At 43.3% G+C, this 24245-nt stretch overlaps 2 pseudogenes; one reads left to right on the top strand and one right to left on the bottom strand.

Moving 5' to 3' along the window:
* Window positions 1-2825: 2825 nt before the first annotated feature.
* On the bottom strand, window positions 2826-2943 carry LOC126210917 (5S ribosomal RNA; annotated as a pseudogene).
* A 7255-nt stretch (window positions 2944-10198) lies between these two features.
* LOC126210937 (5S ribosomal RNA) lies at window positions 10199-10316 on the top strand (annotated as a pseudogene).
* The last annotated feature ends 13929 nt before the right edge of the window (window positions 10317-24245 follow it).

The following is a 24245-nucleotide window of genomic DNA, read 5'->3' as shown; positions in this document are numbered from 1 at the left end:
AATACCTACAAAAATTGTGAGCACAACGTCTGCCTGTAACCCTTACCACTACCGCTCTCCGTACGCATGCCCTGCCTGTCTGCGCATCTACCGCCCACGTTATTATGCACGGACTCTATTTTATAGAAGAACTAGCGACTGCCCTAGCTTTGCGCGCGTAGCGCCAAGTATGTACGGATGGGCGACCTGTCGGGAGTAGTGGAAATTTTCTTTATGGATGACTGTATAGAGTCACGATAAAGTTCAGAAAACAATTTTAGCTAACTGAATATCGTCACTTTCATACAATACAGGGCGGTCCATTGAAAGTGACCGGGCCAAATATCTCACGAAATAAGCGTCAAACGAAAAAACTACAAAGAAAGAAAGTCGTCTAGCTTGAAGGGGGAACCAGATGGCACTATGGTTGGCCCGCTACATAGCGCTGCTGTAGATCAAACGGATATCAACAGCGTTTTTTTTAAAAATAGGAACCCCCATTTTTATTACATATTCGTGTAGTACGTAAAGAAATATGAATGCTTTAGTTGGACCACTTTTTTCGCTTTGTGATAGATGGCGCTGTAACAGTCACAGACGTATAAGTACGTGGTATCACGTAACATTTCGCCAGTGCGGACGGTATTTGCTTCGTGATACATTACCCGTGTTAAAATTGACCGTTTACCAATTGCGGAAAAGGTCGATATCGTGTTGATGTATGGCTATTGTGATCAAAATGCCCAATGGGCGTGTGCTATGTATGCTGCTCGGTATCCTGGACGACATCATCCAAGTGTCCGGACCGTTCGCCGGATAGGTACGTTATTTAAGGAAACAGGAAGTGTCCAGCCACATGTGAAACGTCAACCACTACCTGCAACAAATGATGATGCTCAAGTAGGTGTTTTAACTGCTGTCGCGGCTAATCCGCACATCAGTAGCAGACAAATTGCGCGAGAATCGGGAATCTCTAAAACGTGGGTGCTGAGAATGCTACATCAACATCGACTGCACCTGTACCATATTTCTATGCACCAGGAATTGCATGGCGATGACTTTGAACGTCGTGTACAGTTCTGCCACTGGGCACAAGAGAAACTACGGAATGATGACAGATTTTTTGCACGCGTTTTATTTAGCGACGAAGCTTCATTAACCAACAGCTGTAACGTAAACCGGCATAATATGCACTATTGGGCAACGGAAAATCCACAATGGCTGCGACAAGTGGAACATCAGCGACCTTGGCGGGTTAATTTGTGGTGCGGAATTATGGGAGGAAGGATAATTGGCGCCCATTTTATCGATGGCAATTTAAATGGTGCAATGTATGCTGATTTCCTACGTAATGTTCTACCGATGTTACTACAAGATGTTTCACTGCGTGAGAGAATGGCGATGTACTTCCAACATGATGGATGTCCGCCACATAGCTCGCGTGCGGTTGAAGCGGTATTGAATAGCATATTTCATGACAGGTGGAAGCACCATGCCATGGCCCACACGTTTACCGGATCTGACGTCCCCGGATTTCTTTCTGTGGGGAAAGTTGAAGGATATTTGCTATCGTGATCCACCGACACGCCTGACAACACGCGTCAGCGTATTGTCAATGCATGTGCGAACATTACGGAAGGCGAACTACTCGCTGTTGAGCGGAATTTCGTTACACGTATTGCCAAATGCATTGAGGCTGACGGACATCATTTTGAGCATTTATTGCATCAATGTGGTATTTACAGGTAATCACTCTGTAACAGCTAGCGTTCTCAGAAATGATAAGTTCACAAAGGTACATATATGACATTGGAACAACCGAAGTAAAATGTTCAAATGTACTTATGTACTGTATTTTAATTTAAAAAACGTACCCGTTCCCAACTGTTCGTCTAAAATTGTGAGCCATAAGTTTGTGACTTTTACAGTGCCATCTATCGCAAAGCGAAAAAAGTGGTCCAACTAAAACATTCATATTTCTATATGTACTACACGAATATGTAATAAAAAATGTGGGTTCCTATTTAAAAAAAACGCCGTTGATATCCGTTGGACCTATGGCAGCGGCATCTAGCGGGCCAATCATAGCGCCATCTGGTTTCTCTCTTCAAGCTAGACAAGTTTCGTTCTTGGTAGTTTTTTCGTTTGACGCTTATTTCGTGACATATTTGACCCGGTCACGATCAATTGACCACCCTGTATAAACGAGTTAAGCAGCACACAGCATGAAAGATATCAGGAGGCACAAATGTTGTCTGTTGCATATATAATTGACATCTGTACTGATATCTCATCACAAAGATATGAGCTGCAAGTTACCCAACCACCCACTCCATCCAGCTGCAGCGCCATTTCCGTACAAAAGATCTGTTATTATGAGATTAATATCTGATTCATCCCATATCACAGGTCGTTTATGAATTCAGCATTACCTGTCACCGACTCCCTAAGTGCCAACTCGTGCCGGTCTGGCGTTGCATGTGAACAGGCTTGTTTGTTTCCAAGCAGTTCTACCATTCCCTGCTTGATGGCACTAACATCGTCTTCGCAGTTGCTAGTTCATACCAAATATTTATAAACAATCTACATAAGGCTTCCTCATCAATCAGTGTAGTTTCTGAGATTATAAACACACAGTTGGACAGCACCCCGTCTTCAGGCTACAAGTGGCCCATCGGGACCATCCGACCGCCGTGTCATCTTCAGTTGAGGATGCAGATGGGATGAGCGTGTGGTCAGCACACCGCTCTCCCGTTTGTTATGATGGTTTTCTTTGACCGGAGCCGCTACTATTCGGTCGAGTAGCTCCTCAGTTGGCATCACGAGGCTGAGTGCACCCCGAAAAATGGCAACAGCGCATCGCGGCCCAGATGGTCACCCATCCAAGTGCCGGCCACGCCCAACAGCGCTTAACTTCGGTGATCTGACGGGAACCGGTGTACCCACTGCGACAAGGCCGTTGCCTCAGCTTATAAAGACAGACCTTAAATATTATTTCGTTGGACTGTGGTGCTTGTCAGCGGTATGACGCCGACATGTGTTGTCAAATGTACGGCCGTTTGGAGTATCAAGCGAAATTTTTGACTGGACTAAGGATTTTTATGAACTCTCCCCGATGTTATTCAATCTGTATATTGAGCAAGCAGTAAAAGAAACAAAAGAAAAATTCGGAGTAGGTATTAAAATTCATGGAGAAGAAGTACAAACTTTGAGGTTCGCCGATGACATTGTAATTCTGTCAGAGACAGCAAAGGACTTGGAAGAGCAGTTGAACGGAATGGACAGTGTCTTGAAAGGAGGATATAAGATGAACATCAACAAAAGCAAAACGAGGATAATGGAATGTAGTCAAACTAAATCGGGTGATGCTGAGGGGATTAGATTAGGAAATGAGACACTTAAAGTAGTAAAGGAATTTTGTATGTTTAGGGAGCAAAATAACAGATGATGGTCGAAGTAGAGAGGATATAAAATGTAGACTGGCAATGGCAAGGAAATCGTTTCTGAAGAAGAGAAATTTGTTAACATTGAGTATAGATTTAAGTGTCAGGAAGTCGTTTCTGAAAGTATTTGTATGGAGTGTAGCCATGTATGGAAGTGAAACATGGACGATAACCAGTTTGGACAAGAAGAGAATAGAAGCTTTTGAAATGTGGTGCTACAGAAGAATGCTGAAGATAAGGTGGATAGATCACGTAACTAATGATGAGGTATTGAACAGGATTGGGGAGAAGAGAAGTTTGTGGCACAACTTGAGGAGAAGAAGGGATCGGTTGGTAGGACATGTTTTGAAGCATCAAGGGATCACAAATTTAGCATTGGAGGGCAGCGTGGAGGGTAAAAATCGTAGAGGGAGACCAAGAGATCAATACACTAAGCAGATTCAGAAGGATGTAGGTTGCAGTAGGTACTGGGAGATGAAGAAGCTTGCACAGGATAGAGTAGCATGGAGAGCTGCATCAAACCAGTCTCAGGACTGAAGACCACAACAACTACAACAAGGATTTTTCCGTAGGGTGATATGAAGGATGTTATCTTGTATGGAGGGTCATTGATAAGTAAGCACGGGTTGTTCAAAAAGTCTCTCCGTGGTGTCGTATGATTGTTAGCCGCGCGTGCCGTATGCCGCAGTGAATATACCGAAATGAAACTCAGTGAAATACAAATTATTAATTTATTGAATGTTCATTTTTGCTTAGAAATTTTCACATTAAATGTTGAAAGTGTCCCCCCCCTGGCCCCCCCTGTTGTTGAATGCACATGTCGATTCGTCTAACTATGTTTCCAAACACAAGCTGTAACATTTCTTCTGTAACAGAAGGAGTGAAAGTGGATATTACAGATTTCAGTTCAGCGCTGGATTTTGGACGGTTTTTATAGACAGTTGCTTTCGCTGAACCACAGAAGAAAAAGTCAGGTGATGTTAGGTCAGGCGATCGTGGAGGCCAAAGTCCCTGTGAAATTATGTGATCACCAAAAACATCAGCAAGCAGTGACACTGAAACTCGAGTTGAATGCGCGGTTGCACCATCTTGTTGAAAATAACGGTTCCGTATTTCACTTAACACAAGTTCTCCTCTGAATGTCTAAAGATTATCACTGCAGCATTGTTGAGCGTTTATTGTTTCGTTGAAAAATATGCCACCCAGGATCCGACGTCTAGAAATTGCAATCCAAACTCCTATTTTCACAGAAGGAAGTGGTTCCTCATGAATACACAATGGATTTGCAGTACTCCGCATATGAGAATTTTGCGAGTTCATGTACCCGGATAAATGAAACGATCCTCATCAATGTAAAACGTTTCATTAAGAATATCCCTACCATTTTGTTGAACGAAATTTTTGAACCATTGACAATAATGCAGTCTCTTGCCATGATCAGCATTTTTCAGTTCTTGCATGACTGTCACTTTGTATGGGAAAAGTTCTAATTATTTCCTTACAGCTGTGTGGGCCGTTCTGACACTAACATCGATTTCCCGGGAGAGTTTTCTTACTGACATGGACATTTTATCGGAAATAGCGAGTAGTTTGTGCTCAGACAAAACGCTAGGACGACCAGTTCTCGGTGCATCTGTCACTGAACCCGTACTTCGAAATTTTTTAGTCAAATCTCGCACAGTATCGCGATGTGGGAAAACTGAATTAAACGTTTGACGAACTGAAACTGTATTTACCGCCACCTTTGAACACTTGTTCAACTACAAACACATTTTCTTCGATGGTTAGCATTCTAACAGTGACAACAACGAAACAGACGAACAAGGGAACTAAACTTAGACGTTCACGTCAATACGTAACGACACACACCAACGATACTACTGACGCTGGCTGAGATGAACGAAACAGTGGAATGTTGGGAGAGTCCACTTGAAGGGAAGTAACCCAGGCAGGCGAACAGTCATACGGCGCGCGCGGCTAACAACCATACGGCACTGCGGAGAGAGCTTTTGAACACCCCGTAGAATTGAATTCAGACAGACCCCACAGTAGTGTGTTGGGTTACTTGCTGTTCATCTCCTGTATAGTGACCAGGCGAGGCAGTGTCGTAAGACTGTTCTTCATTTGGTTTCCTACAACCGAAGAAGAGATCGATACAGAAAATCGACATGGGACGGTATTTAAATCTATCGCGAGCCAAAGGCTGAGCAGTCTCGTGCGCTACCATCTATGCTGTGAGAACAACTGACGCTAGTTGTATCTAGCGGGGCGCTTGAATTTGCGCGCCCAACTGCCTGATTGGTCAATTCAGTTCTAATTAACTCGGAAAATGAGCGACGTATCGATTTTTTTTTTTTTAAATGATTTCTCAGCACAACCTCTGCTGCGCCACCCTTACTTGCTATTCAGACTGCTTTGACCATCCTGTTCTCCTATTGCATCCTTTTATTCAGACTGTATCACACTACCAGATAATTGCATCATCTTCAAAAAGTCTCATGTGACCGTTACTAATCTGTCAGACCGTTAATATACAGGGTGATTCAAAAAGATTACCACAACTTTAAAAATGTGTATTTAATGAAAGAAACATAATATAACCTTCTGTTATACATCATTACAAAGAGTATTTAAAAAGGTTTTTTTTTCACTCAAAAACAAGTTCAGAGATGTTCAATATGGCCCCCTCCAGACACTCGAGCAATATCAACCCGATACTCCCACTCGTTCCACACTCTCTGTAGCATATCAGGCGTAACAGTTTGGATAGCTGCTGTTATTTCTCGCTTCAAATCACCAATGGTGGCTGGGACAGGTGGCCGAAACACCATATCCTTAACATACCCCCATAAGAAAAAATCGCAGGGGGTAAGATCAGGGCTTCTTGGAGGCCAGTGATGAAGTGCTCTGTCAGGGGCTGCCTGGCGGCCGATCCATCGCCTCGGGTAGTTGACGTTCTGGTAGTTACGGACAGATAAGTGCCAATGTGGTGGCGCTCCATCCTGCTGAAATATGAATTGTTGTGCTTCTTGTTCGAGCTGAGGGAACAGCCAATTCTCTAACATATCCAGATACTGTAGTCCAGTTACAGTAGCGCCTTCGAAGCAAAAGGGACCAAAAACTTTATTGGCTGAAATGGCACAGAAAACGTTCACCTTAGGCGAGTCACGTTCATAATGAGTTGTTTCCCGCGGATTCTCAGTGCCCCATATACAGACATTGTGACGGTTGACTTTCCCGTTAGTGTGGAAAGTTGCTTCTTCACTAAACACAATCTTTGAAACGAAAGATTCATCTATTTCCATTTGAGCAAGGATAATATCACAGAAATCGTTTCTTTTAATCTTATCAGCTGCAGTCAGTGCTTGAACCAATTTCAGACCATAAGGTTTCATAACTAACCTTTTTCGTAGGACTCTACATACAGTTGATTGTGGAATTTGCAGCTCTCTGCTAGCTCTGCGAGTCGATTTTCCTGGGCTGTGAACAAATGCTTGCTGGATGTGTGCTACATTTTCATCACTCGTTCTCGGCCGTCCAGAACTTTTCCCTTTGCACAAACACCCATTCTCTGTAAACTGTTTATACCAACGTTTAATACACCACCTATCAGAAGGTTTAACACCATACTTCGTTCGAAATGCACACTGAACAACTGTCGTCGATTCACTTCTGCCGTACTCAATAACACAAAGAGCTTTCTGTTGAGCGGTCGCCATCTTAGCATCAACTGACGCTGACGCCTAGTCAACAGCGCTTCAAGCGAACAAATGTACAACTAAATGAAACTTTATAGCTCCCTTAATTCGCCGACAGATAGTGCTTAGCTCTGCCTTTTGTCGTTGCAGAGTTTTAAATTCCTAAAGTTGTGGTATTCTTTTTGAATCACCCTGTACAACATAAACAAAAAGGGTACTATTACACTTTTCTGGGTACGCTTGCAAATACGTCTATTTCTATCGACCAATCCTCACGCAAGGTAACATCTCGCGTCCTCCCCTATCCTTGTTGTTGCTGTTGTGGCCCTCAGTCAAAAGACTGGTTTTATGCGGCATTCTACGGTAGTGGGTCCTGTTCAAATGGCTCTGAGCACTATGGGACTCAACTGCTGAGGTCATTAGTCCCCTAGAACTTAGAACTAGTTAAACCTAACTAACCTAAGGACATCACAAACATCCATGCCCGAGGCAGGATTCGAACCTGCGACCGTAGCGGTCTTGCGGTTCCAGACTGCAGCGCCTTTAACCGCACGGCCACTTCGGCCGGCAGTGGGTCCTGTGCAGTTCTTTTATCTCTACGCAACTGGCGCAACCTGCATCCACCCGAATCTATCCACTGTCTCTACCTACATGTCCCCCTTTAGGAAACCCATCAATCTTTGATGCAATACGTCCTATGCACTGGTCATATCCTTTAGTCAAATTGTGCCAAAAATGTCTTTTTCTGCATTTGTTCTCTCGTTTGCTAATCGGATTCCCTCAGCATCGGCTGATTTAACTCGACTACGCAACATTCCGTTAGCATTGTTTTGCTTTCGTTGATGTTAATCTTAACGACCATTCCCTTCAACTGCACTTCCAAACTCTTTGCAGTCTGTCGATGAATCAAATTATCATCAGCAAACATTAAAGCTTTATGAAATGTCAAATCAAACACCTTTCAGCCGTATAGTTTCCAAGCTGTTATTTTTTAGGCTACCAATTTCGGCGAGATATTACGCCATCTTCAGGTCCCCTGACCGACGTGTAGGAAGACTCCAATATCGGTTTCGGTAAAAATAGGGGACAGCCTTCAAACACTGCTATCTGTACATTTCTTCTTGATATAGCGATCATTGCAAACATTATCTCCCGTCCTGCACACAACACAGGAAATGTTATATGACAGTTTGTTTTGAAAATTCATGGTAGACATCAGTTTAAGTCGTACCAGGCCGACATCTATGACCGAGCGGTTCTAGGCGCTTCAGTCCGGAACCGCGCTCTGCTACGGTTGTAGGTTCGAATCCTGCCTCGGGCATGGATGTGTGTGATGTCCTTAGGTTAGTTAGGTTTAAGTAGTTCTAAGTCTAGGGGACTGATGACCTCAGATGTTAAGTCCCAAAGTGCTTAGAGCCATTTCAAGTCGTACCGTGTTACGAAGTTGAATAAGATTAAGAAAATATTGACTCTACATAAAACAAGATTTACACTCAGAGTATACCCAAAAGGTGTAAACGAAACAAAAATGGAACACAACACACACAGTGGTAGTATACTATAAGTATCTAACTGGTAACATAACAAGAAATCATAAATCGCCGATGGTACACATTTGGAATATTCCCTGTTCAGTCCATATCAGTGATTATATATCAAAATCAACAATAAATGTTCTTCATATGTCCTGTGAGAAGTATAGCAAAAGCTGCGGATAGATAATTGTATATTTGTGCAGGTCTGAAACTACCACCTATAACTGTGGTTCCTAACCTTTCTTAAGCCATTGACCTGAGTGCAATTAGACATTAGCAAGTACTCCTGTCTCCTCATCCTCTCACAGTTCCCCTCCCACCATTTGTTGCCCCTCCCCTCTCCGACATTATCACCAACTTTGGCACCTAAGTAAACTGTAGAATGACAGACTTTTCTTAGAATACTTTTTTTTAATGGTGAAAGATGAATTGTATTTAATTTGTGTGTGTGTGTGTGTGTGTGTGTGTGTGTGTGTGTGTGTGTACAAAGGAATTCATTGAGTATCGCAAGTGCTACCCTTAAGTCCTCCTCAGAAAAGCAAGCCAACTATCCACAGTGGGGGTAGTTACAAAACATGCTTCCCCTGCATTACTCCTCTCCATTGTGGCATTTCCTTGACCAGCACACTGCAATCCCATTTAAAATCAAACAGGGTCATATGCGTGCAGTATACTGACTGTTGCTAAATAACTTTATTGGTACACCCCTTACTTCTGAACTGGCAGAAATTGGACGACTTGAGGCTGTCGATGCTTTGTGTCTAACCACTCTGATAACAATAATAATAATAACTCACGGATATAATCAGAAAACGTCAGTTATCATTCTTTGGCACATACACAGAATGAACGACACCAGACTCACAAAGAGGATTTTTGAAGTAGCCAACAACTCAATCAAAAAAACCAACTGGTTTCATGAAATAGAAGAAGACCTAAAACAAGCAGGAGTCAATTAAAAGTGCTTGATGAACGAGACAAATTCAGAAAAAAAAATTATGAACACGAAATTTGAAGTAAAAGAAAGGAAGAGACTGGAGAAAATATGGACAGAACAAAGGAAACACGAACGCAGTCGAAGAATGACGAGGTTCTGGGAATAGAAAAAGAAGAAGAAAACGTAAAAAGGGGAAAATATAATAATCGTGTACTATTCTGGTTCAATCTCTGTCTTAAGGGCAAAAATGAATAACAATAATAATAATTTTGACGTACTGACAAAAACTGATAACGACAACAGTCTGGATAAAACAGATGAAAATTGATCTATGAAATGAAAAATCTCACCGACAGACATCCAAGATCGAAACGTCTTCAGACATAAGGTCTACAGCTGGGAAATTTCATCAGAAGCGAAACACAAGGCACCTAGAAGAAAGCGGTCGGATGAACGTCGAGCTAAGCATAGCGAGATGATGAAACAATTCTGGGAGAACAAGAAAAATAACAGCCACAGGTCATAATTTGCTTTATGTGATCCCCTAAGGGTCTAAACAAACTGGATAAATAAATAATAATAAAACTGTGTATAGCAACACAGTTAGGCAACGGTCTTTCCGCAGTGGATACACCGGTTCCCGTGAGATCACCGAAGTTAAGCGCTGTCGGGCGTGGTCGGCACTTGGATGGGTGACCATCCAAGCCACCATGCACTGTTGCAATTTTTCGGGGTGCACTACCCTTGTGATGCCAATTGAGAAGCTACTCGACCGAATAGTAGCGGCTTCGGTCAAGAATACCACCATAAAGACCAGGAGAGCGGTATGCTGACCCCACGCCCCTCCTATCCGCATCCTCCACTGAGGATGACACTTCGGTCGGATGGTCCCGGTAGGCCACTCGTGGCCTGAAGATGGAGTGCTATAGCACCACAGTTGCCTTATGCAGTACTGCGGAGTCGTGTTGTCAAATAATTCATTTATCTGAACAATCTATGAACCACTGCAAGTACTATCTGCAACCTGGAGAAAATATTTTCTTAAGATATTTAGCATTCGTTACGTAGATGTCTCATTTTCATCATCAACGATGTACGGAACAACGCACAACATATGTGTGTTGTGGGTGGACTATGTGAGGAACCTGTAACTTCCGTCGCATCAATACAACTAATTGAGAAAAAGTAATTATTGATAACTTATACAATCAATATTAGAATCTTTAAAATTGTGATAGTCGTAACAATCTTTTGAAAATAATTTAGTTTAGTGACTAAAACAGAATCGAATCGTTTGGTTTTCACCGCTCAGAAAATTTCATTTTATCACTCAGGGTGTAATTACCCTCACGTTGGCAACCACTGATCTACACAGAACAAGAGAACAGTTCAGAAAAACCAGAGATGTGTATAACAGCCACACGTACACAAACGCACGTATTCAGGCACTTACTTATAGTATGTACATGGTACTGCAATTTAAAGACTGAGCGTTCCATATTCTGCATAGTAGTTTTAACCAATAGTAACGTATATGCTGATTCCTGTTTCAATGTTGGTTTTCCACACCGTAGGACTATTGTTTCCGAAGTAAGCGTAGATATGAATTTTCAGAAACTGATAGAAATGTGCACCGCCGATGACGATGGAGAAATCTCTTTCCTGTTTAAACCATGTTGTGAAGCGCTGAAACCACTTTACGGGCCACTTTTATGTCGAGCCACGGCATAAAAATCCTCGAACGGAACGAATAGGTACTGGCCCACGAGACATCTCGGCTAAATCGTAAAACAAACAGAAATCGCTTCTTCTGACGTCGACTCGGCGGAAACAAAAGAAGACGAAGGGGCAGAGGGAGCTGCATCGTAAGGAGACAAAGTGCTGTCTTATTAAAACGTCAAACATAAAAGAAAGGCGCGGAGAGGAAGAGAGTCAGCTTTTTCATTACGGGAATTTCATTTCTAGTCGGCAGTCAAAGAACACATTTAACTGGCCGGAGTATAATTTTGTGCAGCGAAGCGACACGGGAGACAGCTCGGCGCCGAATTGTCAGCGCTTTCCACGTCCCGGGTTGGGGTTCACTCGGTGCCTCCGCGTTCGGCTCATCCAGCGATCTCGTCTGTGATTTCCCAAGCGAACTCGCTTCTACCTGTCCGGCATAGGTAAGGCACTTTTCATAAGGAGGAAGTGAAGGGCTGCCCCGGCACAGCTGCTGGCGAGAACGGAATGATACGGTTGTAGCGGCAAAATTACAGCCCACCCTCCGAGCGTTAATCAGGCCCGCCGGTAAGATTCTACGACGGGGCTCAAATTGTTTCTTAGCGATCGATGGTGCTAGAAAATTATACCGCTCAGACCCAGTCACGAAACAGCGGTACAAGATTAGCAGATAGTGAGAAACGATATTCAATACTGCGGGACTACAGAGTCGGTAGAAACTGCTAAAACGAACACTCAGTCCAGTTTACCAAAAGCAGGCTTGCCTAATGGAGACCGACTGCTAAAACTAAGTCGAAAACAGCCATAAGTCGCACTCTGAATTTTTTATCGACCGGTTTCGCACTTAAAATGAACAAGATAATCATCAGAACATACAGTTTAAAGGTGACTGTCAGCATTGAAGATCGCCTTCAAAGTTGGCTGGCAGCTCTAAAGAATAATCTGGCTGTACTATACTACTTACAGGGTGTTTCAAAAATGACCGGTATATTTGAAACGGCAATAAAAACTAAACGAGCAGCGATAGAAATGCACCGTTTGTTGCAATATGCTTGGGACAACAGTACATTTTCAGGCGGACAAACTTTCGAAATTACAGTAGTTACAATTTTCAACAACAGATGGCGCTGCAGGTGATGTGAAAGATATAGAAGACAACGCAGTCTGTGGGTGCGCCATTCTGTACGTCGTCTTTCTGCTGTAAGCGTGTGCTGTTCACAACGTGCAAGTGTGCTGTAGACAACATGGTTTATTCCTTAGAACAGAGGATTTTTCTGGTGTTGGAATTCCACCGCCTAGAACACAGTGTTGTTGCAACAAGACGAAGTTTTCAACGGAGGTTTAATGTAACCAAAGGACCGAAAAGCGATACAATAAAGGATCTGTTTGAAAAATTTCAACGGACTGGGAACGTGACGGATGAACGTGCTGGAAAGGTAGGGCGACTGCGTACAGCAACCACAGATAGCAACGCGCAGCTAGTGCAGCAGGTGATTCAACAGCGGCCTCGGGTTTCCGTTCGCCGTGTTGCAGCTGCGGTCCAAATGACGCCAACGTCCACGTATCGTCTCATGCGCCAGAGTTTACACCTCTATCCATACAAAATTCAGACGCGGCAACCCCTCAGCGCCGCTACCATTGCTGCACGAGAGACATTCGCTAACGATATAGTGCACAGGATTGATGACGGCGATATGCATGTGGGCAGCATTTGGTTTACTGACGAAGCTTATTTTTACCTGGACGGCTTCGTCAATAAACAGAACTGGCGCATATGGGGAACCGAAAAGCCCCATGTTGCAGTCCCATCGTCCCTGCATCCTCAAAAAGTACTGGTCGGGGTCGTCATTTCGTCCAAAGGAATCATTGGCCCATTTTTCAGATCCGAAACGATTACTGCATCACGCTATCTGGACATTCTTCGTGAATTTGTGGCGGTACAAACTGCCTTAGACGACACTGCGAACACCTCGTGGTTTATGCAAGATGGTGCCCGGCCACATCGCACGGCCGACGTCTTTAATTTCCTGAACGAATATTTCGATGATAGTGTGATTGCTTTGGGCTATCCGAAACATACAGGAGGCGGCGTGGATTGGCCTCCCTATTCGCCAGACATGAACCCCTGTGACTTCTTTCTGTGGGGACACTTGAAAGACCAGGTGTACCGCCAGAATCCAGAAACAATTGAACAGCTGAAGCAGTACATCTCATCTGCATGTGAAGCCATTCCGCCAGACACGTTGTCAAAGGTTTCGGGTAATTTCATTCAGAGACTACGCCATATTATTGCTACGCATGGTGGATATGTGGAAAATATCGTACTATAGAGTTTCCCAGACCGCAGCGCCATCTGTTGTTGAAAATTGTAACTACTGTAATTTCGAACGTTTGTCTGCCTGAAAATGTACTGTTGTCCCAAGCATATTGCAACAAACGGTGTATTTCTATCGCTGCTCGTTTAGTTTTTATTGCCGTTTCAAATATACCGGTCATTTTTGAAACACCCTGTAAATTTACGTTTAAAGTGCAGTAGTAAATGATGACATTGACATTGACAGCGCTAAAGACGAAACAGACTGTACTTTAAAAGTAATTTAAACGTAAGTGTAACTACTATAGTACAGCCAGATAAATCTTCAGAGCTGTGAGACAACTTTAAAGGCAGTCTTTACTGCTGTCAGTCAACCTTAAACTGTATATTCTGATGATGCTCTTGGTTATTCGAAGAGGGAAACCGGACGATAAAAAATACAAAGTGCGACTTGTGGCTGTTTTTGAAAACTGAGTTCCAGGTTGCCAATTAACGCCTTCCAACGACGACAAACATTTGTATTTCATTAATTCATACAGCTATTGACTGAATTTCAAATTTTATAATTGACATTATCCACCCATTAAAAGCAATAGTCTTAAGATAAAAGTTCAACACAGTAAGTCGTACATTAAATTTAGAAATTGTGTTTATGCACTTAAGCGCCAAAGAAATTGGTATAGAGATCCGTATTCAAATACAGAGATACGCAAACAGGCAGAATACGCCTGTATAAGACGAGTGTCTGGCGCAGTTGTTAGGTAACTTACTGCTGCTACAATGGCAGCTTATTGAGATTTAAGTGAGCTGGAACGTGATGTTAAGGTCGGTGCACGGGCAATAGGACTCAGCATCTCTGAGGTAGCGATGAAGTGGGCATTTTCCCGTACGACCATTTCACGAGCGTACCGTGAATATCAGGAATCCGGCAAAACATCAAATCTCCGACGTTGCTGCGGCCCGAAAAAGATCCTGCAAGAAAGGGACAAACGACGACTTAGACGTTACAGTACTGCAACCCTTCGCAAATTACTGGATATTTCAATGCTAGGCCATCAACAAGTGTCAGTCTAAAAATGGTTCAAATGGTTCTGAGCACTATGGGGCTTAACATCTGAGGTCATCAGTCCCCTAGAACTTAGAACTACTTAAACCTAACTAACCTAAGGGCATCACACACGTCCATGCCCGAGGCAGGATTCGAACCTGCGACCGTAGCGGTCGCGCGGTTCTTGACTGAAGCGCCTAGAACCGCTTGGCCACACGGGCCGGCAGTGTCAGTCTGCGAACCATTCAACGAAACATGATCGATACGGGCTTTCGTAGCCGAAGGCCCACTCGTGCACGTTTGATGACTGCACGACGCAAAGCTTTACGCCTCGCGTGGGCCCGTCAGCACCGAGATTGGGCTGTCGATAACTGGAAACATGTTGCCTGGTCGGATGCGACTCATTTAAAATTGTATCGACAAGATCGACGTGTACGAGTATGGAGACAACCTCATGAATCCATGGACCCTGCACGTCAGCAGGGGCTGTTTAAGCTGGTACTCTGTAAAGGTGTGGCGGGTGTGCAGTAGGAGTGATATGGGACCCCTCATACTTCCAGATACGAGTCTGACAGGTGACACGTACGTAAGCATTCTGTCTGATCACCTGCACCCATTCATGTCCATTGTGCATTCCGACGGACTTGACTATTCCAGCAGGAGAATGGGACACCCCACACGTTCAGAATTTCTACGAACATTCTTCTGCGTTTAAACACTTCCGCTGGTCACTAAAAACTCTCGGGACGTGAAAATTATTGAGCATACGTAAGATGCCTTGCAACGTGCTGTTCAGAAAAGACCTCCACCCCCTCGTACTCTTACAGATTTATGGACAGCCCTGCAGGATTCATGGTGTCACTTCTCTCCAGCACTATTTCAGACACTAGTCGAGTCCATGCCACATGTTGTGTACTTCTGGGTGCTCGCGAGGGCCTACACGATATCATGCAGATGTACCAGTTACTTTGGCTCTTCAGTGTATTTCCTGACTGCATAACTCACAGCCCTCAAATAATCCGGACTGTATCTATCCACTAGTTGAGGAAACATTGCAAATTCCAATAAACTTCACGCATAACTCCAAACCTTTTCGAAGCTTTTCATTACTGACACTCCACATAAGAAACCGAAAGGAAAACAGGCTTATCGCATAATTTACTTTCAGTGTTCATGCGCTATATCTTTAGCATAAGATACGACGTTCTAATTTATTGCTTATTTTCTGCTAACTGTTTTCGAAGCAAATTTTCCAGACTGTGTCCACATATAGGGTCATTCCGTAAGAGCGTGCAAAAATTTAGCGGGACTTTGAGGATGCTCCACTGAACAATATGAGATAGGGAATCTGGAGTTTGAGAAGCCAGCTTAAGAAGATAACAGGAGTAAAAACACATTACTTTATATTTTTTATCTACCCTAATTGACACAATGAATGTACCATTTGTAGTGTATCTTGCAATATGTGCAGAAACTGACGGCCATCAATCTCAATGCAAGCATTACATCGGCGAGCAAGATTCTGACGCAAGATTCTGCAGCATACTTCCCCACACACAAGGGGCACGCCAGTGAGTTCTTCGAAACCGTACCGGTACTACTTCACCATCGTATTGTGCTCTTCGAATAGCACTGAGTAGTGAATGGGTCTGTCGTTGATTGATAGCACGTTCTGTCAAGGGACAATGTAAATACGATACAACAGAGCAACATTACGGACAAATAAAGTAAACAGAACCTGCTACATAAGTTCCCAGTAACCAGGCTCGTTCTCCTTGTTCCCCCGCAGGAAATAAAGAAGTACATATAAATAAACAATACAGTACGGGTGAACTTGTACGCATGTTAGTTGTAAATAATATGAAAAACAGTAATGCTAGACAAAGCGGTACACAAGTTTACTTCCATATCTCGTTAAGCTGGCTTCTCCGACCTCAGGGTTTCAACCTTCAATGTGGCATTCTCTATGTTCTGCAACATTTTTGCACGTTATTTTTAATGCAGTTCACACACATAGCCACACGTAATACGTAAAGTATGTGGAACGTATTACTTGTGGCTAAGTGTGTGAAGTGCACTAAAGTTAACATCGCTGGAAAGCGTTCATTATTCTTTCTAGATTACTGTGTGCACCAACAACCAACTAACGGTTACTAACAGCACTGCACGACACTCACACTGCTGCAAACAATCAATAAATACGTACCGACTGAAGATGAATCGCTAGACGGTTCGATACCGGTAATGAGATACTAAAAATTACGAACAAAACAAAAAGAAGGGCAAGAGGTTGCTGTAATTTCAAGAAACTTTCACTCGTAATATACTGAGAATAACTCTGAATGCCCAAAGAAACTGTTACACCTGCCTAATATCGTGCAGGGCCCCCGCGAGCACTCAGAAGTGCCACAACACGACGTGACATGGACTTTACTAATGTCTGAAGTACTGCCGGAGGGAACTGACATACTGAATACTGGGGGGCTGTCCGTAAATCCGTAAGATTACGAGGGGGTGGAGATCTCTTCTGAACAGCACTTTGCAAGGCAGCCCACGTATGCTCAATAATGTTCAAGCCGGGGGGGGTTTGGCAGCCAACGGAAGTGTTTAAATTCAAAAGAGTGTTCATGGAGCCACTCTGTAGCAATTTTGGACGTGTGGAGTGTCACACTGTCCGCCTGGAATTGCCCAAGTCCATCCCAATGCACAATGGACATGAACGAAAGCAAGTAGTCAGAAAGGATGCTTAAGTGCGTGTCACCTGTCAGAGTGGTATTCAGATTTATCAGGGGTCTCATATCACTCCATCTACACAAGCCCCACACCATTAGAGAATCTCCACCTGCTAGCATAGTCCCCTGCTGACATGCAGAGTCCATGGATTTATGAGGTTGTCTCCATAATCGTACAGGTCCATCCGCTCGACACTATTTAAAACGAGACTCGTCCGACCAGGAAACATGTTTTCAGTCATCAACAGTCAAATGTCGGTGTTGACGGACACAGGCGAGGCGTAAAACTTTGTGTCGTGCAGTCAGCAAGGGTACACCAGTGGGCCTTCGGCTCCGAAAGCCCATATCGACGATGTTTCGATGATTGGTTCACACGCTTTTTATTGTTGATGGGCCAGCATTGAAATCTGCAGCAATTTCTGGAAGTCACGTTTAACGATGCACTTCAGTCCTGGTCGGTCCCGATCGTGCAGGATCTTTTTTCCGGCCGCAGCGGTGTCGGAGATTTGATGTTTTACTGGATTCCTGATGTTCACGGTACACTCGTGAAATGGTCGTACCTGAAAATCCCCACTTCATCACTACCCCGCAGATGCTGTGTTCCATCGCTTGTGCGTCTACTATAACACCACGTTAAAACTCACTTAAATCTTAATAACGTGCCACTGTAACAGCAGTAACCGATCCAACAACTGCACCAGACTCTTGTTGTCTTACACAGGCGTTGCCGACCGAAGCACCACATTCTGTCTGTTTACATATCTCTGTATTTGAATATGCATGCCTGTACCAGTTTCTTTGACGCTTTAGCGTATAAAGCGGAGTATTTCTTATCCACCCTACGTAGCCATTAGTGGTCTGTTAGAGGCGATGACGTGACAGCTACTGAATTTTAACGAAGGTGATTAAAGGAGCAGACGAATTCTTCGTTCCCGGAAGCCGATGAGAGCTGTCATCCACGTAGCTGTTGGGTGCTGTCCCGACCGTGGCTGGCACGGAACTTTGTTTCCTCTATCAGAGGTTCAGTCGATAGCTAATTCAAATAGTGTACGGGACAACAGGGGAAGCCACAGACCAGAGGAAATGCGTCTGTTCTGGTAAACCATAGTACAGTGTACTTACAGTAACACACAAATGGAAGGGGAGGTACCCTGATTTAGATGTACGACGTTACATTCGTAAAAAGCAGTTCCTTTTCTTTCCTAGCTGCAGGTCAAGAATACTGCATAGAAAACATTCAGTTGATATTAAAGCCTTGACTTAGCGTGGTCCAGCACCTGAACTATGTGATAATTTGAGGAGAGAAACCATGGAGAGCGTTGATTATCGGCAAGGAAGCTAGCGGAAGCCCGGGCAGGACACTTCATACAATTATTCAGTTGTTGTTGTTGTGGTCTTCAGACCAGAGACTGGTTTGATGCAGCTCTCCGTCGTACTCTATCCTGTGCAAGCTTCTTCATCCCCCAATACCTTCTGCAACCTACATCCTTCTTAATCCGCTTAGTGTATTCATCTCTTGGTCTCCCTCTACGATTTTTACCCTCCACGCTGCCCACCAATACTAAATTGCTGATCTCTTGATGCCTCAGAACATGTCCTACCAACCGATACCTTCTTCTAATCAAGTTGTGCCACAAACTCCTCTTCTCCCCAAATGTATTCAATACCTCCTCATTAGTTACGTGATCTACCTATCTAATCTTCAGTATTCTTCTGTAGCACCACATTTCGAAAGCTTCTATTCTCTTCTTGTCCAAACTATTTATTGTCCATTTTTTACTTCCATACATGGCTACACTCGATACAAATACTTTCAGAAACGACTTCCTGGCACTTAAATATATACTCGATGTTAACAAATTTCTCTTCTTCAGAAACGCTTTCCTTGCCATTGCCAGTCTACATTTTATATTCTCTCTACTTCGACCATCATCAGTTATTTTACTCCCTAAATAGCAAAACTCCTTTACTACTTTAAGTGTCTCATTTCCTAATCTAAATCCCTCAGCATCACCCGATTTAATTTGACTACATTCCATTATCCTCGTTTTGCTTTTGTTGATGTTCATTCATCTTATATCCTCCTTTCAAGACACTATCCACTCCGTTCAACTGCTCTTCCAAGTCCTTAGCTGTCTCTGACAGAATCACAATGTCATCGGCGAACCTCAAAGTTTTTATTTCTTCTCCATGGATTTTAATACCTACTCCGAATTTTTCTTTTGTTTTCTTTACTGCTTGCTCAATATACAGATTGAATAACATCGGGGAGAGGCTACAACTCTGTCTCACTCCCTTCCCAACCACTGCGTCTCTTTCATGCCCCTCGACTCTTATAACTGCCATCTGGTTTCTGTACAAATTGTAAATAACCTTTCGCCCCTGTATTTTACCCCTGCCACCTTCAGAATTTGAAAGAGAGTATTCCAGTCAACACTGTCAAAAGGTTTCTCTAAGTCTACAAATGCTAGAAACGTAGGTTTGCCTTTCCTTAATCTATCTTCTAACAAGGGAACCTCCCCATCGCCCCCCCCCCCCCCCCCCCTCAGATTTAGTTATACGTTGGCACAGTGAATAGGCCTTGAAAAACTGAACACAGATCAATCGAGAAAACAGGAAGAAGTTGTGTGGAACTATGAAAAAAATAAGCAAAATATACAAACTGAGGAGTCCATGCGGAGGATATGCAACATCAACGACAGTGAGCTCAGGAGCGCTGTGGTCCCGTGGTTAGCGTGAGCACCTGCGGAATGAAAGGTCCTTGGATCAAGTCTACCCTCGAGTGAAAATTTTAATTTTTTGTTTTCAGACAATTATCAGAGTTCAGGCACTCACACATAATCAACTTCGCTCTCCAAAATTCCAGGACATGTTCAGATTTGCTTTGACATATGAAGAGTTTGACGGTCTACAGACGGAAAAATTTGAAAACGTTAAAAACATATGTTTTGATAGAGCACAGGCAAAACTGTGCGACTGTGAAACTGTTGCATTCATTTGTTGCAGGTTATGTGACAAACTCTTATCTTTTCATCACTTTTTTGGAAAGGATTATCACATCCACAAGAAAACCTAAATCGGGCAAGGTAGAAGAATCTTTTTATCCGTTCGCCAAGTGTACAAGTTAGGTGGGACGACAACATATTCCTGTCATGTGAAGCACATGCCGTCACCAGTGTCGTATAGAATATATCAGACGTGTTTTCATGTGGAGGAATCGGTTGACCTATGACCTTGCAATCAAATGTTTTCGGTTCCCATTGGAGAGGCACGTCCTTTCGTCTACTAATCGCACGGTTTTGGAGTGCGGTCGCAAAACACAGACAATAAACTTATTACAGTGGACAGAGACGTCAATGAGCGGACGGACAGATCATGTTGTTGTTGTTGTGGTCTTCAGTCCTGAGACTGGTTTGATGCAGCTCTCCATGCTACTCTATCCTGTGCAAGCTTCTTCATCTCCCAGTACCTACTGCAACCTACATCCTTCTGAATCTGCTTAGTGTATTCATCTCTTGGTCTCCCTCTACGATTTTTACCCTCCACGCTGCCCTCCAATGCTAAAGTTGTGATCCCTTGATGCCTCAAAACATGTCCTACCAACCGATCCCTTCTTTTAGTCAAGTTGTGCCACAAACTTCTCTTCTCCCCAATCCTATTCAATACCTCCTCATTAGTTACGTGATCTACCCACCTTATCTTCAGCATTCTTCTGTAGCACCACATTTCGAAAGCTTCTATTCTCTTCTTGTCCAAACTAGTTATCGTCCATGTCTCACTTCCATACATGGCTACACTCCATATAAATACTTTCAGAAACGACTTCCTGACACCTAAATCTATACTCGATGTTAACAAATTTCTCTTCTTCAGAAACGCTTTCCTTGCCATTGCCAGTCTACATTTTATATCCTCTCTACTTCGACCATCATCGGTTATTTTACTCCCTAAATAGCAAAACTCCTTTACTACTTTAAGTGTCTCATTTCCTAATCTAATTCCCTCAGCATCACCCGACTTAATTCGACTACATTCCATTATCCTCGTTTTGCTTTTGTTGATGTTCATCTTATATCCTCCTTTCAAGACATTGTCCATTCCGTTCAACTGCTCTTCCAAGTCCTTTGCTGTCTCTGACAGAATTACAATGTCATCGGCGAACCTCATAGTTTTTACTTCTTCTCCATGAATTTTAATACCTACTCCGAACTTTTCTTTTGTTTCCTTTACTGCTTGCTCAATATACAGATTGAATAACATCGGGGAGAGGCTACAACCCTGTCTCACTCCTTTCCCAACCACCGCTTCCCTTTCATGCCCCTCGACTCTTATAACTGCCATCTGGTTTCTGTACAAATTGTAAATAGCCTTTCGCTCCCTGTATTTTACCCCTGCCACCTTCAGAATTTGAAAGAGAGTATTCCATTCAACATTGTCAAAAGCTTTCTCTAAGTCTACAAATGCTAGAAACGTAGGTTTGCCTTTTCTTAATCTTTCTTCCAAGATAAGTCGTAAGGTCAGTATTGCCTCACGTGTTGCAACATTTCTACGGAATCCAAACTGATCTTCCCCGAGGTCGGCTTCTACCAGTTTTTCCATTCGTCTGTAAAGAATTCGCGTTAGTATTTTGCAGCTGTGACTTATTAAACTGATAGTTCGGTAATTTTCACATCTGTGAACACCTGCTTTCTTTGGGATTGGAATTATTATATTCTTCTTGAAGTCTGAGGGTATTTCACCTGTCTCATACATCGTGCTCACTAGATGGTAGAGTTTTGTCATGACTGGCTCTCCCGAGGCCATCAGTAGTTCTAGTGGAATGTTGTCTACTCCCGGGGCCTTGTTTCGACTCAGGTCTTTCAGTGCTCTGTCAAACTCTTCACGCAGTATCTTATCTCCCATTTCGTCTTCATCTACATCCTCTTCCATTTCCATAATATTGTCCTCGAGTACATCTCCCTTGTATAAACCCTCTATATACTCCTTCCACCTTTCTGCCTTCCCTTCTTTGCTTAGAACTGGGTTTCCATCTGAGCTCTTGATATTCATACAAGTGGTTCTCTTCTCTCCAAAGGTCTCTTTAATTTTCCTGTAGGCAGTATCTATCTTACCCCTAGTGAGACAAGCCTCTACATCCTTACATTTGTCCTCTAGCCATCCCTGCTTAGCCATTTTGCACTTCCTGTCGATTTCATTTTTGAGACGTTTGTATTCCTTTTTGCCTGCTTCATTTACTGCATTTTTATATTTTCTCCTTTCATCAATTAAATTCAATATTTCTTCTGTTACCCAAGGATTTCTATTAGCCCTCGTCTTTTTACCTACTTGATCGTCTGCTGCCTTCACCACTTCATCCCTCAGAGCTACCCATTCTTCTTCTACTGTGTTTCTTTCCCCCATTCCTGTCAATTGTTCCCTTATGCTCTCCCTGAAACTCTCTACAACCTCTGGTTCTTTCAGTTTATCCAGGTCCCATCTCCTTAAATTCCCACCTTTTTGCAGTTTCTTCAGTTTCAATCTGCAGTTCATAACCAATAGATTGTGGTCAGAATCCACGTCTGCCCCAGGAAATGTCTTACAATTTAAAACCTGGTTCCTAAATCTCTGTCTTACCATTATATAATCTATCTGAAACCTGTCAGTATCTCCTGGCTTCTTCCATGTATACAGCCTCCTTTCATGATTCTTGAACCAAGTGTTAGCTATGATTAAGTTATGCTCTGTGCAAAATTCTACAAGGCGGCTTCCTCTTTCATTCCTTCCCCCCAATCCATATTCACCTACTATGTTTCCTTCTCTCCCTTTTCCTACTGACGAATTCCAGTCACCCATGACTATTAAATTTTCGTCTCCCTTCACTACCTGAATAATTTCTTTTATCTCGTCATACATTTCATCTATTTCTTCATCATCTGCAGAGCTAGTTGGCATATAAACTTGTACTACTGTAGTAGGCATGGGCTTTGTGTCTATCTTGGCCACAATAATGCGTTCACTATGCTGTTTGTAGTAGCTAATCCGCACTCCTATTTTTTTATTCATTATTAAACCTACTCCTGCATTACCCCTATTTGATTTTGTATTTATAACCCTGTAATCACCTGACCAAAAGTCTTGTTCCTCCTGCCACCGAACTTCACTAATTCCCACTATATCTAACTTTAACCTATCCATTTCCCTTTTCAAATTTTCTAACCTACCTGCCCGATTAAGTGATCTGACATTCCACGCTCCGATCCGTAGAACGCCAGTTTTCTTTCTCCTGATAACGACGTCCTCTTGAGTAGTCCCCGCCCGGAGATCCGAATGGGGGACTATTTTACCTCCGGAATATTTTACCCAAGAGGACGCCATCATCATTTAATCATACAGTAGAGCTGCATGTCCTCGGGAAAAATTACGGCTGTAGTTTCCCCTTGCTTTCAGCCGTTCGCAGTACCAGCACAGCAAGGCCGTTTTGGTTAATGTTACAAGGCCAGATCAGTCAATCATCCAGACTGTTGCCCCTGCAACTACTGAAAAGGCTGCTGCCCCTCTTCAGGAACCACATGTTTGTCTGGCCTCTCAACAGATACCCCTCCGTTGTGGTTGCACCTACGGTACGGCCATCTGTATCGCTGAGGCACGCAAGCCTCCCCACCAACGGCAAGGTCCATGGTTCATGGGGGGGGGGGGGGGGACAGATCATAACTTTGCGAAAATAAAGAAATTGAAATTTTCACTCGAAGTAAGACTTGAACCAAGGACCTCTCGTTCCCCAGGTGCTCACGCTAACCACGGGACCACGGCGCTCCTGAGCTTACATTCTCCTTGATGTTGCTTATCTTGCGCATGGACTAC

This window comes from Schistocerca nitens, chromosome 10 (genome assembly GCF_023898315.1).
Source record: "Schistocerca nitens isolate TAMUIC-IGC-003100 chromosome 10, iqSchNite1.1, whole genome shotgun sequence".
In the NCBI taxonomy this organism is placed as follows: domain Eukaryota; kingdom Metazoa; phylum Arthropoda; class Insecta; order Orthoptera; family Acrididae; genus Schistocerca; species Schistocerca nitens.
The sequence above is the reverse complement of the archived record's forward strand: the minus strand, read 5'-3'. Positions and strand labels throughout refer to the sequence as shown.